General features: G+C 44.9%; 1 protein-coding gene and 1 pseudogene across 5 annotated transcripts in view; both read right to left on the reverse strand.

The window, feature by feature from the left end:
• SIL1 (SIL1 nucleotide exchange factor) overlaps positions 1 to 15,421 on the reverse strand; it is a 276,780-nt gene that overhangs the window by 105,248 nt on the left and 156,111 nt on the right. The gene's annotated exons all lie outside the window — the stretch shown is intronic.
• Positions 685 to 1,654, reverse strand: LOC138850153 (nucleophosmin pseudogene; annotated as a pseudogene).

Raw genomic sequence — 15,421 nt, forward strand, 5'->3', positions numbered from 1 at the left:
GCTGGATTGATAGCAGAGCAGCCAAGACTCAAACTGAAGCTCTGATATAGGATGTCACAAGCAGCAGTTTAACCTGCTGCAACGCAACGACCGCTCCCTATGTGTGTGTATATTTTTTTTAAATATTTACTTATTTATTTAAAAGTCGGAGTTACAAACAGAGAGGGAAAGGCAGAAAGAGAGAGAAAGGCAAAGAGGGAGGGAGGGAAGGGGAGACAGAGAAAGAAATTGAGAGGGAGAGGGAGGGAGAAAGAGAGACAGAGAGGGAGAAAGACAGAGAGACAATCTCCCAAAGCTACTTCCCAGATGGCCACAATGGCTGGGGGTGGGCCAAACTGAAGCCAGGAGCTACATCTGAGTCTCTCAGGTAGGTGGCAAGGGCCCAGGCACTTCGGTCATCTGCTGCTGCTTTTCCCAGGTGCATTAACAAGGAGCTAGATTTGAAGTGGAGTGGCCGGGACACAAACTGATGCCCAAATGGGAAGCCTGCAACCAAGGTGGTAGCTTTATCTGCTATACCATGCCTCTACATGTATATTTTTGTCTCCCCATCATTTCCATGTTCAATTACTGTCACTACTATGTCCTATCATAGCATTCCTTACAAACTTAAAACCAAGCAAATGATGGAGTTCCATCTTTACAAACTAAATAGGCATTTTGAACAACACATTCTTGGCAATGGAACCTGGACAACATTTATCAAACACAGTAGGCAAAGTTCTCACTCTGCAATATAAAAAGAACAGCCAGATATCAACTGTGACAGAAATGAAATCAGATGGAAAAAATTTTTAAACTGTTTATTTTTTTTAAAGGATACTTCCTCCACTACCAAAGTAGTGAACAGCTTCCTGGTCAGTCAACCCAAAGCAGTTCTTCCCACAACTGATGAAACTGGCTTCCATTTTAGAAAAAGAACCACCTTGTTCTGTACTTGCTTGATTTTTGGCTTAAAGCCTTCCATACAACTAGGTCCTTTTGATGTTTTAGGAGGTTTTTTGTTTTATTTTCCTATGTTTTGAAGGATTCATAACCTTTTCATCTTGGTATTGGTGGTTTTGAGTATTTTCCATTCTGATTTGATTTTTGTGCATTTTTGGCTGGGGCATATCATATAGATTTCTTCATGGGACTTTTTCCAGCTTATAAAAATCATCATCATCTTCATCATCAACATATTTGATCTTTTTGAAGGTATATTACTGCCACTTCCAGGAGTAGATTGCTTTCCAGATATAATTAATATTGTTAAATTCTCCTCCTTTTTACCTTCTAAATCTGATCTTTCTCCACAGCTACTAAGTGCTGCCCACTAATATGCACAGGCTCTAAGCCACACTTCGCTTTAAGACCACAGGTAGTGGGGCCGGCGCCATGGCTCACTTGGTTAATCCTCTGCCTGCGGTGCCGGCATCCCATATGGGTGCCGGGTTCTAGTCCCAATTGCTCCTCTTCCAGTCCAGCTCTCTGCTGTGGCCCGGGAAGGCAGTGGAGGATGGTCCAAGTGCTTGAGCCCTTGACCGCATGGGAGACCAGGAGGAAGCACCTGGCTCCTGGCTTTGGATTGGCGCAGCGCCGGCTGTAGCAGCCATTTGGGGAGTGAACCAACAGAAGGAAGACCTTTCTCTCTGTTTCTTTCTCTCTGTCTATAACTCTGTCAAATTAAAAAAAAAAAAAAAAAAAAAAAAAAAAAACAAACAAAAAAAAAAAAACAAAAAAAACCCACTACAGGTGGTATTATTTCAAAGCCCCAAGAGAAACTGCTGCCTACACAGGTATTTTCAGAGTTTCCAATGTTACTTTAACTGGGATGCCTTCATAATTCATCACCTCTGTTTCAACAATGTGCAATTCAACCTTTGTACCAGCAGTTAACCTGACTAGTCTTAAAGTTAACTGGTGCTCATTTGCATCATTGTCCACTATAAAGTGACAGTCTTTGTTGGTCTTCAGTTCAACCACAAAGATAGTTCTGGGGCCTCAAGGGGATCATGTCCGTGTCCATCAAATCTTCCATGGGGTGGTAGCACACACTTAGGTGGGAGAGGAGACAGACAGAGACAGATGCCTACTGCTGCAAAGCACAGCTATGCAGGACAGAATCCTGCCAGGCTGATTTTCTTTTTCTTTTTCTTTTTTTTTTTTTTTAAATTTTTTGACAGGCAGAGTGGACAGTGAGAGAGAGAGACAGAGAGAAAGGTCTTCCTTTGCCATTGGTTCACCCTCCAATGGCCGCCATGGCCTGCACACTGCAGCCGGCACATCGCGCTGATCCAATGGCAGGAGCCAGGTACTTATCCTGGTCTCCCATGGGGTGCAGGGCCCAAGCACTTGGGCCATCCTCCACTGCACTCCCTGGCCACAGCAGAGAGCTGGCCTGGAAGAGGGGCAACCGGGACAGAATCTGGCGCCCCGACCAGGACTAGAACCCAGTGTGCTGGCGCCGCAAGGCGGAGGATTAGCCTAGTGAGCCGCGGCGCTGGCCTGATTTTCTTTTAAAACCATGTATTTTTCAAGTACTGTCAGCTGTCTGCAACGTGGATAAAACTTGAAAACACTATGCTAAGTGAATGGCACAAAAAGGAAAAGCCCCATATCATATAACTCCTACTATACAAAATGTCCAGAATAGGCAAACACATATACAGTGGATTAGTAGTTATGGGGGGCTTGGCAAGGCAGGAATGAGGAACGACAGCTAATAGGTCTGGGGTATCTTTTAGGGATAATGACAATGTTCTGCACTTAGATAGTAGTAATAGTTAGATAACATTGTGGATAAACTTTTTAAAAATAAGACAACCGAAGCACTTTTAAGAATTGAAAACATGGGCCAGTGCTATGGCGTAGCAGGGTAAAGCCACCGCTTTCAGTGCCAGCATCCCACACAGGTGCTGGTTCAAGCCCCAGCTGCTCCACTTCCGTTCTAGCTCTCTACTATGGCGAGAAAGCAGTAGAAGATGGCCCAAGTCCTTGGGTCCATGCATCCGCGTGGGAGACCGGGAAGAAGTTCCTGGCTTCTGGCTTCGGATTGGCACAGCTCCAGCCATTTCAGCCATTTGGGGAGTGAACCAGTGGATGGAACATTTCTTTCTCTCTCTGCCTCTGCTTCTCTGTAACCCTACCTTTCAAATAAAAACACAGGGAAAATACTTCCAGTTTGCACAAATCTTCTTGCTCTTTAAATGTTTTCACACCATCAGGGGAACCACAGTTACCACTCAAGTGATCACCTAATGGCAATTTTCCACTTATTCCTTTCTTATGCATTTACTACTTAGAATTTCACTGCAGGAAAAACAGGGACTCCTCCATTCATTTAATTAGTTATTTATGTACGTAAAGACTCAGATTCACTGTGGTCTTCATGTTGTTTCAGCGTTAGCAATTAGGAGCTGTGTCAGGCTGGCCCTTTCCCTTGATTATCGTTCTTTTAATAAAAGTATTTCAATACGTTCTAGTTCCATAGATGCTTCTAAGTCTTCATGCTATCCCACCCCTCCAACTCTGACATCAGCCACTGTTCTCAAAGGCCCAGTTTTTTAAACTGGAGAATAGTGTTAAGAAACCAAGATCAGGGGCTAGCGCCATGGCTCACTTGGTTAATCCTCTGCCTGCAGCGCTGGTATCCCATATGAGCACCAGGTTCTAGTCCTGGTTGCTCCTCTTCTGTTCCAGCTCTCTGCTATGGCCCAGGAAGGCAGTGGCGGATGGCTCAAGTGCTTGGGCTTCTGCATCCACATGGGAGACCAGGAAAAAGCACCTGGCTCCTAGCTTTGAACCGGCGCAGCACTGGCTGTGGTGGCCATTTGGGGAGTGAACCAACAGAGGGAAGACCTTTCTCTCCATCTTTCTCTCACTGTCTAACTCTGTAAAATAAATAAATAAATAAATAATTTCTGAAAAAGAAAAAAAGAAACCAAGATCAAGACACTAGGTATGTTCAGTACTACTAGGCTGTCATTGTTTCACATCTATACATTTCTGTATCTATTTATTTGCATAACTATTTTAAACAAGTTTGTATTGATACCAGTCTAACACCACAGGTTCATTTGTATTCCCACCTTCCTTACTTATAAACTCTTTGTCTGAAAGTGAGAAACTTGGTTCTTAATATCTATAATGTGCCAGCACCGCGGCTCAATAGGCTAATCCTCCACCTAGCGGCGCCGGCACACTGGGTTCTAGTCCCCGTTGGGGCGCCGGATTCTGTCCCGGTTGCCCCTCTTCCAGGCCAGCTCTCTGCTGTGGCCCGGGAGTGCAGTGGAGGATGGCCCAAGTACTTGGGCCCTGCACCCGCATGGGAGACCAGGAGAAGCACCTGGTTCCTGCCTTTGGATCAGCGCGGTGCGCTGGCCGCAGCGTGCCAGCTGTGGTGGCCATTGGAGGGTGAACCAAGGGCAAAAGGAAGACCTTTCTCTCTGTCTCTTTCTCTCACTATCCACTCTGCCTGTCAAAAAAAAAAAAAAATCTATAATGTAGTCACTTATTGTTCATTTCTAATATACAAATATAATAGTTCCAAAACTGCTAACCCGGGGCAAACTATTAGCACAACATTTAAGAAACTACTTGAGATACCCACATTCCATTTCAGAGTGCACAGATTCAAGTTCTGGATCCACTTTCAATCCAGGTTCCTGCTAATGTACATCCTGGGAGGTGGCAGATGTTGGCTCAAGTAGATTGGTTCCTGCCACCCATATGGGAGACCAGGATGGAGTTTCAAGTTCCTGGCTTTGGCTTGGCTGGGCTCTAGCTGGTGCAGGCTTTTGGGTGAACTAGTAGATGACCTCTTATCTGTCTCTCTGCCTTCAGATAAAATTAAATAACTTAAAAAAATTTTAAAGGTTTATGTGAGGCCAGCACCGTGGCTCAATAGGCTAATCCTCTGCCTTGTGGCACCGGGTTCTAGTCCCAGTCACGGGGCCGGATTCTGTCCCGGTTGCCCCTCTTCCAGGCCAGCTCTCTGCTGTGGCCCGGGAGTGCAGTGGAAGATGGCCCAAGTGCTTGGGCCCTGCACCCCATGGGAGACCAGGAGAAGTACCTGACTCCTGCCTTCAGATCAGTGTGGTGCGCCGGCCGCAGCGCACAGGCCACGGCGGCCATTGGAAGGTGAACCAACGGCAAAGGAAGACCTTTCTCTCTGTCTCTCTCTCTCACTGTCCATTCTGCCTGTCAAAAAAAAAAAAATAAAAAATAAAAAAAAGGTTTATGTGAAAGGTATGATGACAGAGTGTGGGAGAAGGAGAAAGGAGGTAGAGAGAGAGCTGGTTCATTCCCCAAATGGTCATAATAGCCAGATCTGGGCCAGGCTAAAGCCAGGAGCATGCAACTCTATTCTTGTCTCCCATGTGAGTTGGAGGGACTCAAGTACTTGGGCCAACTTCTACTGCTTTTCCAGGCACATTAGTAGGCAACCAGGTTGCAAGCAGAGCAGCCAGGACTTGAACCAGCACTCCAATATGAGGAGCCAGTCTTGCAAGCAGCAGCTTAACCTACTACACCATAACATTGGCACCTAAGTAAATTTTTTTTTTTTAATTACTAACCCATACCTCTATGAGAAACATATTTACCAAACTAGACTGCAGCATTGGTGTATAGTTCTTCTGCTTTTGCTTTTAGCACCCAGTCAAGATTCTGTATCACAAAGCCCCTTAGTCAGGGCCAACTCTGTAGGCTTAGCTTCTGCCTGTGGTGCCAGAATCCCATTTGGGTGCTGGTTTGCATCCCAGCTACTCTTCTGATGCAGCTCTCTGCGTGTGGCCTGGGAAAGCAGTGGAAGATGGCCCAAGTGCTTGGGCCTCTGTAGCCACTTGGGAAACCTGGAAGAGGCTCCTGGCTCCTGGCTTTGGATCATCCTAGCTACAGCCACAGAGTCATTTGGGGAGTGAACCAGCGGATGGAAGACCTCTCTGTCTCTCTATCTCTGTGTCTGTAACTCTGCCTTTCAAATGAATAAATAAAATCATTTTTAAAAAAGGCCCGTTAGTCTACTTGTCTCCTCCCCATTTCAGTGGCCATGCTATTAATTTGTAATTTGTAAATTAATTTGTATGAGGGGACTTCAAAAAGTTCATGAAAACTACATATAGGAAAAAACTATGCATGAATATAATTTTTTTCATCAGAATAAATATATCTTCTAATTCTGTTTTCCATTAACTTGTTGAGGTCCTCTGGCGTAGCTGGCTGTCAGTATCTGCAGTTTCCGCATCCTCAGTCTGAATCAACCACAGACGGAAAAGAGAATACACCTGTGCTGAGCGTGTGCAGACTCCTTCCTCACTGTTATTCCCCCAGTGCTCCAGTGGATCAGCTATTTACCTGGGGTTTATATCAAAGCAGGTAGTGTAAGCAACCTGGAGGTGATTTAAAGTCTATGGGAGAAGAAATGCAGGTTCTAGGCACATAAGGGACCTAAGCATCCACACACCAAGGGATGACCGTACATGGCTCATTTTTTAGTATTTATATCCCATTCTGTGACTTCCACCCCTCCAGATCCTGGTTGGCTTAGCTGTTCATCTGGGGACAGATGAAGGATAGGTGAACTACTGCCACATGGTTCTAAGAACCAGAGCTACACAAAAATAAATTCTTAATTGTTTGAAGTCACCAAACTTTGAAGTGCTTTGTTTACTGTGGTAATTTTTTCCAGTGGTCCTGAAACAAGGAAATTAAAAGCATCTAATATAAGCAATAGTTTTACTTCCTAAACTATACAGTCTGTATCACCTTAGTGTTAAAAAGTCCTGTTACAAAATGCAATGAGGATGATGATAAATGCCATGGGTTGTTTCTATGTAAAGGCTCTTAACTCAGCAAAACAAAAAGTTGGCCTGGATCTCTCAAGTTTTCTTTTTTTAAAAAAGATTTTTTATATATTTAATTATTTGGGAGGCATAGAGACAGATAAAGTCAATGAATGATACAGTTGGACAGAGAGCACTCCCATCCACTGGCTCACTCTGCAAATGCCCGTAACAGCCAGGGTAGGGCTGGGTTGAAAATCCAGGAGCTAGAAATGCAATCCAGGTCTCTCATATAAGTGGCAGGAACTCAATTACATGAGCCATCACAACTGCCTCCCAGCGTCTGCATTAGCAGGAAGCTATAGTCAGGAACCAGAGCCAGGTATCTAACCTGGCACTCAGATATGGGACAGAGATCTTAGCCATGAAGTTAAACACGTAATTCCTGTTTTCTTTTTGTGATTTGGTACCAGCATTGTGGCACAGGAGTCAAGCTACTGCCTGTGACACAGGCATTCCATGTTGGAACACAGATTCAAGTCCACTTCTGATCCAGCTCCCAGCTAATGCGCCTGTGTCCTAAGTACCTGAGCCCCTGCCACCCACATGGGAGACTCGGATGGAGTTCCAGGATCCCGGCTTCAGCCTGGCCCATCTCTGACTGCTGCAGCCATTTGGGAAGTGAACCAGATGTACAATCCTTCTCTCGCTGTCTGTCCCTCTGCCTTTCAAATAAATAAACCTTTTTTAAGAAAATAAAAAACACATAAAAATTTTCAGGTTCATGAATACCATAGTCTGGAAACCACTCTAATCATCTACCAACCTTCCTTCCTTAGGCTGTTTGAGAATTATTCCCACTTTATACTTTAAAAGAATGATTTTGATGGTATATAAATTATATCTCAACAAAGTTGTTTTAAAAATGTTCTCTTTTGGACAAGGCAGTACCCCTTTGAATCCCTGAAGAGCAATTAGCCTATCACACAGTCCCAAGTGACAGCAGGTATTTCTAGGGGCCAAGTTAGAGAGCCATGCTTAGAGCCTACATGTAGCCCTGCAAGGCGAGTGCAGGCAAGAGCAGGGAGAGGAAAGGGCCTAAGAAGCCTGAGGCCACAAAGCACCTAGACAAAAGGAACCCTGGTGAAAGGCAGGAGCCTGAGGCCACAAAGCACCTAGACAAAAGGAACCCTGGTGAAAGGCAGGAGTCACCTCAAACGGCCCCAAGAGGCAGGCAACTGAATGGACAGTGAGGAGGGTCACCTGTGAGAAAACAGGTACAAACTGAAAAATATGCTTTCTGAAAGCATTTGAATTTTAAAAATCTAAAAGCCAACCCCTCCCCCCCAAAAAATCTATAAACAGAATTCAGAACCACAGACAGCCCATTTTTGACTTCAAGATGAGTTAAGATTTAACTATTAACAAATGTAGCCCAACTCAGTCTTAGTTCCAACTCATCACGGGCCCAGTGATTAGAAACCTGCCTTCCCCAGGGAGCATCTGCAATGACACTGCAGTGTGGCCAGCTGCCCTGCTTCTGTAGAGACAGGGCCGACGACAATGTACATCGGTGTCTACCTTGGCAGCACCACATGTTTCCAGAGCTTTGAAACTCCCAGAGGGGTGAGAAGTTTGGGATTTGGGGTGTCTTCTGTAGGCTCCTATTTGGAAACTTCCCACTCCAGGGACTTCCAGTCAAACATGGACACAATGACACAAAGCCCAGGGCTGCCCGGCTCCCCATGCCACTGTGAGCGCTAGAACTCGGCCACCCACTCAACTCATTCTTTGACAGTCTAGTGGATTCAGCCAAATTCCCTTTTCTTTCAGAATCTTCTTCCCCTAGCTGTCAAGCATAAAGAATTTAGGTTCACTTTCCTTAACGTGCTGGAATGTTGTGAAGACTAGGTAAGAAAAGAACCATGTCAGTGCTCAGAAGTATAAAAAGTGTGCTTCAGGAAAAGCAGCTGATAAACAGTTCCAAAAAGGGAAATATTACCCCAGCTGGAACAAAGACATTTTATTTGTCAAGTCCTGTAGGTACCTGCTACGAGTAAAAACTCTATTATGCTTTTTGAAGGGCAGGGGACTAATTACTTGGGCCCAGAGCTCAGGCTTAGCTCGAGGCACTGTGTAGGGCTCCAGAAAGGTCAGCTCAGATGCCAGCTACCCCTTCCTCAGACCAAAGGCAAAGAGAGAACACGAACGGGAAGCAATGCCACTCACCTCACTGAAGCCAATAAGCTCCTAATGAGGGCTGGTCAGGGCTGAGACTCCAGGCCCGTTGCCATGACTACCACAGCCCTATCCTCCTGCTTTTTTATTCAAGATCCGCAAGCAAGTCCTGGCAAGACCCCTGCCTCACACAAATGAGCATCTATCCTGTCTCCAAGGCAGGACTTGAATTGAACCAGTAACAAAAACATGTGCACAGACCTCTGTAGGGTGCTGAACTCTGAACCAATGCTTAATGCTCCTATCTTTTAAGGGGACCATGAATAGAGACCTTTTGTTTAACCAGAAAAACACACAATGAGCTGCTCTGGACTGTAGTTATATTTTTGAGTTTTTAAAGGACTGTGCAATGACAAACCAAGAAAAATAAAAATAATCTCTAAAGTGATTGTTCATTCTGAGTCGCTGAATCTAGAAACTGGGGAGTACCATAGAGTTCTCTGGTATGACTTTCAGACAAGGGCAGAAGACCTGACCCTGCATTACAGACCCCCAGAACACAAGACTCCTTGGTCTCCCCCAGGGAGAAGAGACCCTGACAGTTCCCACCATACCTCCAAAAGGACCCCATAAAATTACATCTGCTGAAATTTAACCAGTATCTCTTTTCCAGGCCTCAAGGAGAACAGACAATAGCTGGTCAAACTTAAACACACAGAATTCACAAAAGCAGTGCTCTCCAAAATCAATGCTACTCAGATTTCCTGCTTATAGCAGAAGATGTACCTTTAACATTCTTGGGAACAATGGCACAAACTTAACCATCTGTAGGACACAGTAAGGCTCTGCCCATACTGGCTGGTCACTGAGCACCTTGACTGAGGACAAGGCAAAGCCAGTTCTTTTCTAGGCAACCCTTCTACCATATCCTACCATACATCCATAGGGGGCCACATGCTGTGTTGGGCAGCAGGAAGGTTACCACCATGAATAGGAGGACCAAGCCCTACCACTGAGGAACATGAAGTACATGTGCAAGAGAACAGCTTTCAGCAAGCAGTGAGTAACTCCACTGGAAGCATTTGGAACTTAGCACATAACACAGGGAGACAAAAAGCAGGGAGGCCAACTGGTAGGTTGCTGTAATTATCCTAATCAGAGACCATTAAAGCCTGAACCAAGGGAATGGATGAGGACTGGGAAGACTGAGCTAGCAGCAAGGGATGGCAGCTTATTGACCAGAGAAACCAAGGATCCTATCCTGGTGCTGTCAGCCCTCCTCCTCACAAAAGCATCAGACCTCTAGCCATGTGCAATAACTCAACCCAGGGGACATATCGTAGGACCCAAAAGTAATAGATCCACAGATGAAGTAAAGGAGACCAAGGGGAGGGAGCAGAAGCACTATTCTCACCCTCCCACTCCTGGTGAGCACTTGTACCTGTTACCAAGCCAGTTGATCGTTTTGGCTCCCCTTCTAGCTCAACCTTCAATGTGTCCCATATTCCTCTTCAGCTCTGAAGACCCAGCGAGTGAGACTAATAGGTATGGCACAGCCTCTTAATCACAGCACATGGGCTTATACATCCATGTTGGGAATCTGGCTTCCAATAATCCTGCTGACTACTATGGTTCACTAGCACTCTCCATGTCTCTATTTTTAGATACATTCTCTACCTACTCTCTGCTCCCCCATCCCTACAAAACTGAACATGGCTGGACTTCATTTTCAGTTTGTGTGTATGTGTGTGTGCTGGGGTGAGAAGACAAAAAAAGACTCAAGAAAATGAGAGGAGAAAGGGAATCAATCATCAAGAGACTGAAGGTCAGGCAGTTGGGAATAAGCCGCTGCACAGCTACAGTTCTTCTAACTCCCAAAACCCACTTAGACACTGAGTCAAATAAAAACACATCTCTTACCATAACTGAAGTTAACCACAAGATACTGGCAATGAGCTTGAAAGAAGTTAAATGTGCCCATTTCCCAGGGGTTAAGGCTCTCAGCTCCACCACTGCTCATTTTCTGGAGAAGACTCTTGACTATTCAGAGGGCGTGCATTTCCCACCCAACCACAATTTCATTAGCAGCTCATTAGCAGGAGTGGTGCAACCATTTCTGACTCTTGTTTTTCATACTTATTGGTTAATTGACACTTTGAACACAGGTTGACTGAGAACCAAATGAAAGTGCTAAAACCGCTCATTAGTCAAATTTAAAACACAAAGATTGTATCCTAAACATACCCTTTGTTCTCATTTATTTTCCTCCAACAGAAGTCGTGATTTAATAAGGGGGTTAAAAGAGCAAAGTGCCAAGATACTGTGCTTTAATTTTTAATGCTTTCTACACCCACCCCTTCAAGCCCCAGGGATCCTGACATTGTAATTGGCTCTATTCGTTCTCTTTTAACACCTGTTACCTCCATGGCCAAACATGGTTCTATGAATTATTTCAAAACAGTATCAGCTACTCCTGACCTCTACATTTCCCCAGTGCCTGCCACAAAGGCTCCTCAGTTTAGATGCTCCCAGCAGTGGAAAGAAGAAATCTATGGGGAAACTGGAACAAACTTCCTATGGTAGAATTTTTCTCTAAACAAGCTTAAAAGTACAGGACTGTGAAATTTCTTTTTCGGAGGGAGGGAAGGGGCAAAATATGAACCAGAGTTGGAGAAGCAGCAGCAGGAGCAATAGGTACACTGTAGAGAAGGCAGTGATGGCAACACCTCTCTCTGTGTGCAACTCCGACTTTCAAATAAATAAATAAATCTTTAAAAAAAAAAAAAAGACGACGACGACGACAACAGGCTGCAGGTCTCAGTCCATAAGTTAAAAAGTCTGAGACCTTGGGCAAATACCTCTATAACAATCTGTAGAACAGGCATCACAGCGCCCACTTTCTAGGGTTCTCTATGAGGAGACACAAAGACTTGGCCACAAGTCTTTGTCATGGGAGGATCCCTCGTAAACACAGGCAACCTGGACAACACAAAAAAAGTTCATCATCAGAGCCTTCTTTTATATGTCAAAGGGTAATGATGGTTCCAATTTTGCTGTCTCTTAGCTTAAAGTTTTGAGTCATCAGTTTTCAGAGACCTGCTACACAGGGCTTCACTTTGCCTTCCTCAGCAGCAGTGCTAGCTTCTTGGATAGAGCTGCAGTCTCTAGCACTGGGGTGAACGATGAAGTTGTTCTGCCTCAGGAAGACTGGCTGGGGCTGGCGCTGTGGCATAGTGGGTAAAGCTGCCTCCTACAGTCCCAGCATTCCATATGGGTGCCGGTTCAAGTCCCGGCTGCTCCACTTCCCATCCAGCTCTCTGCTATGGCCTGGGAATGCAGCAGAAGATGGACAAAGTCCTTGGGTCTCTGCACCCATATGGAAGACCCAAAAGAAGCTCCCAGCTCCTGGCTTCAGATTAGCTCATCCTCCAGCTGTCACAGCCAACTGGGGAATGAACCAGCTAATGGAAGACCTCCCTCTCTCTCTCTCGCTGTAACTCTGCCTTTCAAATAAATAAATAAATCTTTATAAAAAAGAAGAAGACAGACTTCAGGTCTCAGTCCATAAATTAAAAAGTCTGAGACCTTGGCAAATACCTCTATAGCAATCTGTAGAACAGGCATCACCGTGCCCACTTTCTAGGGTTCTCTATGAGGAATGAGAGGTAACATGTAAGAGATGCTTAGGGCTGACACAAGAGAGCCCTCAATAATGGTCTTCACAAGGCTCCTACCTCTCTGACTTGTTTGGCTTTCACAACTGTGAGACAGGGACCAGTACCACGATAGGTATTCAATCTGAGTATTCCTAGCTCTCAACACCCAACTGATTGAGCTTTGTAGAAAAAGACTGCATGATTTTTTGTAAGATTTTCATGTCAGACTGCCTCATTAAGGCTGCAAAAAAAAAAAAAAAATCAGTAACAGTGAAGGCTGCAGGATATTCCAAATGAAAAATCTGCAAATGAGCTGGTGAAATGGGGCCTGTTCCACACTGAAAACAACTGCTACGGCCTTCCTTGGCTTGTGGCACCTGCAGGTCACTGAACCCATTCAGGATGGGGCAATCTCTGTCCCATTCTCCAAGACATCAGAACAGAAATAAAAATGGCCATTTCCAGCAGTATAACATAGGCCAACATCAGAGGGATTTAAGTGAGAACAAATGGCAGCCAGCAACAAGGGAGAAGGGTTTCAGGTTTCCCAATAAACTTCTCTCAGTCACAAACCCAAACCAGTTTTACAAGTGTGCACCAAGCAGCTTATAAAAGCAGCTGCCTGGCTCTGGCTTTGTGCTTCTCAGAGGGCTGTGCTGGCAGGTGCCCACCCAAGCATGGGCAAGGAGGCCTGAAAGTTCTGGGCCAATGAGCACAAGGTTGGTGCTCGAGTGTCCTGCTGATGTGCATAGGCAGCCTGCCTCACCTCTACCCACTGCCCTGGCTGCACCTTCCCAGACCCCCAAGCCTTAGCACTTAAAGTGGGCTGGTAGGTGAACTATCGTATGATATGCACTCACTTTACACTTCACTTTCAAGTCCCCGACAAGCACCCTGGCAGTATGTGGGAATTCTGGCCTTGGTGTGCCCTCCTACTCAGATTCAGACCCTTCTAAGCACTTCAGATCTGAATCCCTTCTGACAGAAGTCATCTCCCAGCAAGCTGTCTTCTTCTATGCATCTTCTCATAGTCACCGGGGTTCTTGTGACTTGGTAAATGTACATTTACAGACCATCTACCACGTACCAGGTTTTAGAGAAATCAAGGATGACACATGGCTTCTCTAGACTTGAGGAGATCACCCACTGAGTGAGGAAAACAAATCCAGAGGAATTGTACTTGTCAAATTTCCCCCCACAGATTATCTGCTCATTGAAGTCAGAACATCTTTATACTCCTTATATTTCTACACAGAGTACTTAGGACTTAGTGAAGGTCCACTGTGACCATGCTCTGAAACAAAGATGTATGGGTTTATAGGAAGAAAAGCAAACAATTTCCTCTTTCTGAAATGTGGATACAGGGATATTTTGATGCAAAGACAGTCTTTAGTTGGGACTAGGGGAAATGAAACTTGATATAATAAACACAACATACATTTGTAGATGCATTTTAATTCTACAATATCACTCCTTAATCCACACGGGAAACGGAAGAGGGGTACAAACACTGAGAACTGTAAAGACAAAAACAGGGCAAAAGACTGAAACAGAACAGGAGAGAAGCATGGTTTAGTTCTCAACTGTAATCACATTCACCTGACTTCACTGTAGGCTTCAGAGTTTTTAATGACCTCACATCATAGGACTTGGGGCATGAACTATTGGTCACAGCTCTGTAACTGCTCTTTTTTTTTTTTTAAGATTTATTTATTTATTTCAAAGAGTTACACAAAGAGAGGAGAGGCAGACAGAGAGAGAGACAGAGGAGAGACAGAGAGGTCTTCCATCCGATGGTTCACTCCCCAATTGGCTGGAGCTGCGCCGATCTGAAGCCAGGATCCAGGAGCTTCTCCCAGGTCTCCCGTGCAGGTGCAGGGGCCCAAGGACTTGGGCCATTTTCTACTGCTTTCCCAGGCCATAGCAGAGAGCTGGATAGGGAGTAGAGCAGCCGGGTCTCAAACCGGCACCCATATAGGATGCTGGTGCTTCAGGCCAGGGCGTTAATCCCCTGTGCCACAGCACCGGCCCCTGTAACTGCTCTTTATTTCTTAAACTTTCAAGTGTTCCAAAGTCCATCAAGTAGAAGCAACAACAAGAATAATGTTACCAGAGACTAGTTGGTAAAGGTCTCTGAAGCTGTATGTGAAAGTTTTAAGAATGCAATGTCCTTTTTCTGAGGAGAAGATACTTTTCACTAGGTTCTTATCAAACACTAGAAATCATTCCCCAAACACACATACAAATACCCATGTCTTAGAAAACCTCTAGGTCAACATTCACAAGGCCATGCAGGAATAGGAACCCTAATGTACTGTGTAGGTAAGGATCTAATGTATGCAATGCTTGTGGACATTTGGCAACATCTGTTAAAACTTTACTTGTTCTTCTTGCCTGATGCACGAGATTCCAATTACAGGAATTTAACCAGTGGAAACATTCAAAGAAACTCACAGTAATACATGGGTAGAATGTTCACTACAGCATTTTATAACTGCAAACAATGAGTAACAAAAATGTCCATCAGTAGTGGATTTATTACATAACACAGCATATCCCCTCAATGGAATATGATAATCTTTAAAAAGCTAGAGAGAGACTTAGACTTGTACTAACATAAAAGATGACTACAGAGAAGGTATATGGCCTAATAGTTAAGACTCCAATTAAGACACCTACTTCCCCCATTGGAGTTGAGTACTAGAGGTCAAGGCACAGCTCCAGTTCCTCAGACTCTTGCTAACACAGGCCCTGGGAGGATGTGGTGATGGCTCAAGTTCCTGCTCATACAGGAATCCTGGACTGAGTTCCTCATTACCAACT

The sequence above is a fragment of the Oryctolagus cuniculus genome, chromosome 6 (genome assembly GCF_964237555.1).
Source record: "Oryctolagus cuniculus chromosome 6, mOryCun1.1, whole genome shotgun sequence".
NCBI classification, from domain to species: Eukaryota; Metazoa; Chordata; class Mammalia; order Lagomorpha; family Leporidae; genus Oryctolagus; species Oryctolagus cuniculus.